Source organism: Adiantum capillus-veneris, chromosome 2 (genome assembly GCF_014529385.1).
Source record: "Adiantum capillus-veneris isolate H3 chromosome 2, ASM1452938v2, whole genome shotgun sequence".
Lineage (NCBI taxonomy): Eukaryota > Viridiplantae > Streptophyta > Polypodiopsida > Polypodiales > Pteridaceae > Adiantum > Adiantum capillus-veneris.
In genome coordinates, this window is record NC_140932.1 from 119,227,824 (window position 1) to 119,234,112 (window position 6,289).

Consider the following 6,289-nt stretch of genomic DNA (forward strand, 5'->3'; position numbering starts at 1 on the left):
CTTTTCTGTAAAGTAATTTGTGACAAATTACATGCTAAGCACTCGAAAACGGATCTCAATTGTCAAAAAGGAATAAAGATTAGATGATCTTGAACAATCCAACCAAAATAGATACAAGGGTATTTTGGGAATTTCCACAAATTAGAGGGGTATTTTGGTATTTTCCCTTGAAAAGAAGGTATAGGTTTACGAAGGAAAAGGGATCATTCAATTTAGGATGAAGTGTGTGTGCGTGGAGGGATTTTGAAAATACCTCTTGAACACACATGCTATAGGTAATTTTGGACTCACCACAGAGTTGGCTTGCAGGCTATAGGCCACTTCGTGGTGTGTAGCCATTTAGCTCACTCCATAAGTGAGTAGCATCTAGTCGCTCTTCTCGTGCTATGTAGCCACTTGGCTCATTGTAGGGAAGGGTTTTAGGACAGACTTAGATTCTCACTCGTGTGGTGCAGTAGTATATCTCTCACCACAGAGCTGAGTTAGAATTTAGTGGTCGACTCGTGGAGTGCAGTAGGCATCATGCTACACCTCTCACTTCAGAGTGACCTATAGGTTTCTCAATTTTTGATTAGGACACATCATCGTTTGTACCACATAGAAACGCAAGGAGTACTGCTTGTCAAACAGAGAGTGTCCAGAGATGCACACTTCATGCCCTCTTCATCTCTGTATGACGCATTGTTTACCCTTGTGCTTCGAACTCCAAAGACACGCCATTGTTCATCACCAGATGACTTGGTGGTGTCTTGGATGTAGATACATACGATATTTGGCATGCATCTGAGACTGTTAAATTGTCCCGCTGATGTTTGTGTTGTGAGTTCCACACAGTCCATCAGGGATTAGATTAGGTCACATCATCGTTCTTACTACATAGAAATATGAGGGTTACACTTGTCTATCTAAGAGTGGAGAGATGCATACCTATGTCCTTTTCATCTTAGCATGACGCGCATTGTCCTTGTACTTTCTTATCTGTAAATACGCCACTATTCATCGCTAGATGACTTGGTGTTGTCTTGGATGTAGATAAGTATGATGTTTGGCCACAATATGAGATTGTTAAACTGTTCGTTGATGGTTGTGTTGTGCATTTCACACACTTCATCAAGGATTAGATCATTGATGAAACTATCAATCAACATTATAACAACCTCCAGGACTTGTGATGAGCGTACCTCACACAAGCTGGTAGCTCACATGTACGTTTCGATCATTTATGTGTATTCTGTAACGCACATAATAAGATCCACTTCTTGTGATCAGCATCCCTCACACCACTCCTGACATGTTCACTCTCTATATCTCTCTCTTTGTGTGTGCTTTGTTTTTTTGTAAACTTTCAATCATTTATTGTATAGTGTATGGTTTGCAATCATAATATAGTGCTTTTTGCTACAAATTATGTCAGTTAATGTTTATGGTTTAGGGTCATGACACGATTTTGATAGTTTGCACTCTTATCTTATAATATTTTATGTTTTAAAATATATCTTATAGATATAGCGAACACCAAGCTGGCAAAACATCAGCTTGAAAAGTTCTCCTTCGAAGTTATAGTACGTCACTTTCATCATATGTCAAAGCCTGAGTTTCATTGCTACCTAAACCCTTCAGCTCTGGAGCATTATTACCAGTTCATAGAGACCTTCGCGAAGTTTGTATTTGAGAATCTCCAGGTTGTATTTACGTCCCATGATTTTGACATATCTCTAATGACATTAGGTTCAATATTGAACATGGTCAAGCAATCTACTGGGCAGATCGCAAAGATTTTTTAGGACCTAAAAAATCCCAAAATCATTACTTTGCCAGGCATAGCTACTCGCATACAACTTGTGCAACATTTGTATGTTAAGTTCAAGAGCAAGGAGAAGCTCGAAAGAGAAGCAAAGCAAACGAGAGTGGAAACCAGCACTTTCGATGATGTCGAAGAGCCAGAAGCTACCATAAGGATAGAGTCTGCTTCTAGTGTCGCTCTTGCTCTGGATCAATCTCAGCTCCCCCTTGTATTGCATCTTTTACCAGATACTGCAACCTTTAACATACAGGTTCCATAGCTGGGAGAAGGGAAATGGGCACACATGAAGCGTGTAGGTGCCACCCATCTTGCATTTAAAGATCCACTGTATGCAACGAAGATCTTCAAAGTCCACTTGCCACAGCGCATCAGTATGTTAAAGACGAAGCCATAGTTTTGGACATCGATCATGCAGAATTATTTATCCACTTACCATGGTTGGCCACGTGGAGCGTCCAATGCTCATTTCACGTTTTTGGAATGGCGGCCATGTAGTAGAGTCGTGGATAAAAGAGTGCAATGTAAATGGCAGTCAACCTGCCATTTGCAATTATGTGACCACTGAAGGAGTAGTAGAGCTATTCCAAAATAACATTTTACAAATAATTAATGCTCTTCTTCAGCTTTTGAAGTATCTACATGCGCACGATTATCTCCACAATGACCTGCACTCCCGCAACATGATGCTTCATTTTGGTCAGAAGGGGGCCTATGCAGGCATTGTGGATTGGGGGTCATGCACAAAGACCAAAACAACGGCATGCTTTCCTCCTCTCCATGACTTGCAAATAGAAACTAGAAAGAAAAGCACGAGAGATTTTCCATGGGCTACCTCAAAATGCATATCTACTAATCTCCCTCCCTGGAATAAAGTCATGGACATCTTTCCCATGTATCATACTTGTAAACGGCTCTTAAAGTGCATGTCGGTGCCTCAAGGGCAAAACAAAAGGGATTTTTTAAGCAATGTACTGATAGCCATTTTTTGGCTATCCGAAAATGCCATAGTGAGCTACCTCACCCTACCAAGGTCACCTAAACATTGTGGCTATTCTTACCTTTTCATTATAAATAGGCGTGTGTGAGTTAGGGGACTTTTCCCATATCTTCTTAAAACCCTCAGCTAACTAGTCACTAGGCTAGTTTAGCCCAAAAAATAAATAAAAACAAAAGCCAGAGTATATTATGGCCCATTGGTGTGTAAATATCTCATTGTATATAGGGCCTAGAAATAGGAAATTTTCATAATTATTTTGGTATTTATTTAAATATTTTTAGCTAGGTGTACGTTATTTTTTTAAATTTTATGTACATTTACTCACCATTACCATAATCTTTCTTACCTATGTATTCTATAATAAATCATTTCATGCAAGCTTGTCTTATTTTTGGGTGAGAATCCACTCCAAGAAAAAACCTCAAAAATACCTTTCACCATCAGTCATTTCCTTTCACTAAATTCCTATTTCCTAGAGGTATTTTTTCTTATCTCTTGTAAATAAATATACTTCAATAAAAACAAATGAGGGTCCCCTCATTTGATTCCTTATATTTTCATATATCTCTTTTTTTATATTATATTTATATATAGCTGACACTATTCTAGATTTCGTAATTTTTTTATATATATTAACCTGTTTTTTCCCATCATATCCATGTATTATATTTATGCATAATCCACAATCATGCATATTTTCAAACCCGTAAGAATCAATCAATTAGGTCATGCTCTAATGCAAGGAGGGGCTCACCTTTGAAGACACATGCAAATTCGACTAAAGAGGGGCCACCGAAGACTTTTTTTGTGAAGAAAAATAGGCATTTTGGTGGGATTTTTATATCCATCTCCAATGAGAATTTGAAGTGGTGCTTAGAAGACAAAATGTGGATCAAGAGCTGAATAATCACCTCAAGAATTTTCATAATTTCTGGAGCTACCACCGGTGAGGTATGATTTTTTGATTGGACCCCAGTCTGTCCACTTTTCTCACAAGTAGCCCATAGTTTTCTCTCACCTTTTTCCACACTTCTACACACACACACACACACACACACACATTCATTCCTGTCAATCTCTCACTCAAACCTGCACCTTCCATGGTTTCGCTCACCTTCTTCACCATTAACCTCCCCTCTTACTTCCATAGCTCTCATACGAGCTCTACATGTACATGCACCATCTCTATGCATTTGTCTATTACTTTCAAAGTACAATTTCACCTTACCCCTTCTCTATATACATAAAATTCAGCATGTAAACCATGCTTAACCTTTGCAAGTTGAGAAATCTCATCAACCAAATTGCCATTTTCATCCCGGTAATCAACCTTGACGGCGGTGGCATAAAGAAGAGAAGAAGAAGAAGATGATCGATAGTCATTTTGAGAACCTACACAAGTAAGTCCAAAACTTCTTCAAGCTTCACCATCACAAGCATTTTCTCACTTCATTCTACCATCTTACTTCAACCATCCACCTCGTTCTACCCAGTGTAAATATATCATTAACTTTCTAGTGATTACTAACACTAAGCACTAACATACTAACACAAAATAGCCATTGACCTAACCATAAAAGACACCTCACCTCAAGACATGTGCATAGTAACTCTCTCTCTCTCTCTCTCTCTCTCTCTCTCTCTCTCTCCTTTCTTAAAACTCTACTTTCACCTGATCTACCATCAATAATGCTCACTTTTAAGCCCACATCCATGACTCAAGCAGACAAAGAAGGCCCGCAATGTTTTGATATTTAGAAAAAAACATAATCCTAATTTGTTAGCTTGTAAATTAGGATTTCCAAATAATATTAATGAGGGTCTCCAGCTTATAAATAGACCTCTCTCCTTCTTGTAAAACAACTGGCAATATCTCACATAGCACCCCAACACTCTATGCGTGAGGAGAGACTTAGGTGTAGCAACCACTTTGTGAGCTTCACTTTTGGTGTGAGTGAAGCTCTCAAGCTACACATTGCAAGTGAGAGAGCACGAGTTCAAAAATCTCAAAACCACTATTGTATATGTTCCTCCATCATCAATAAACCGAGGTTTGGTGCATCAAAGGCGTGATTCGACGTTCAAATCTATGTCCTTGTGAGCTTCACTTTTGGTGTGAGTGAAGCTCTCAAGCTACACATTGCAAGTGAGAGAGCATGAGTTCAAAAATCTCAAAACCACTATTTTATATGTTCCTCCATCATCAATAAACCGAGGTTTGGTGCATCAAAGGCGTGATTCGACGTTCAAATCTATGTCCTTCCACTTGCGCAATACGGTTTGGTGAATTCAAGGTGACTTGTGTATTTTGAGTTTCTCATTTGATCTTGTTTTAAAAAATGTTCTAGTGTTCTTTTATTGCCAATTTTGTATCCATTGTAAGAGAGTATTGTGGTGAGTGGTCTCCCACACCCTAAGACTGTGTGTGTATGTGTGTGTGTGTGTGTGTGTGTGTGTGTGTGTGTGTGTGTGTGTGTGTGTGTGTGTGTGTGTGTGTGTGTGTGTGTGTGTGTTGGCAATGTTTAACATTCACTAAGCATTGAGTTAGTTTTGTACAAGCTCTACGATAGCATCATAACAAACCATCTCCATTTTCTAGTCACAAATAAGGTATTACGCAAGATCCATTCCTCCCTCTCTTCCCTTTACTCTAGCTCTCTTTGGTCCATTTTGTGTGTGTCTAAGTGTGAGGTTTCTTGTGTGTGTTTTGTGGCGCATCTTCTTGGTTGTGACAAAATCTCTCTTGCGTCCTAGTTCGCAAACCATAACTAGGTGGTGCCCTTTCACTCGTTTGGCTATGGATTTTTTGTTTTTGTTTCTTGCTTGTAGTTGCCCCATGCCCAATTGAGCAGCACGGGAGCCTTGAGGGGTGTTTAGAGCACGCCTCTCTTGTTGCCCGCCCTAGACCGCCTCAATTTTGGTCCCCCCACAGAGGACGACTTGTGTATTTTTTGTGTAAGATCAACCTTTCGAATAGTCAAGTAGTTTGCATGAATCACGAGAATTTGTATGATCCTTTTATTTCCATTGCAAGGCAAAAGGTGCACATAATTGTTAGTACTAAGTTGCAGTTTCAACGAGTGATTTGTAGAATTTTGGGCCCTCTTAGGTTGGCCGAGATAAATGCTTCAATAAATCCTTTTATTTTGCCTCTCATTAGGTACGACCTTAGTTTGGACATCTATATTTTCGTTTTGTTTTAAAAATTAGGTCATGCATAGACCATGGATAATGGCCCAGGAATATAGGTTTTTTCCTTCCATTTCACTCCACACATTAGAATAAACATTGCAATTAGTGGAAAATTCCATTTTCAACAACATATGGTGTTCATGTTCGGTGCCCAAAGAGTAGGAGAAATTCTTACGTCACCAAACCCTGTCATCCTGCCTCTTGTTGACTATCATAGGTCATTTGATGTGCATATTTTTATTTTGTTGTAGAATAGATTGCAATTTAGAAAACATTATTGTGTAAATCTTTTTAAG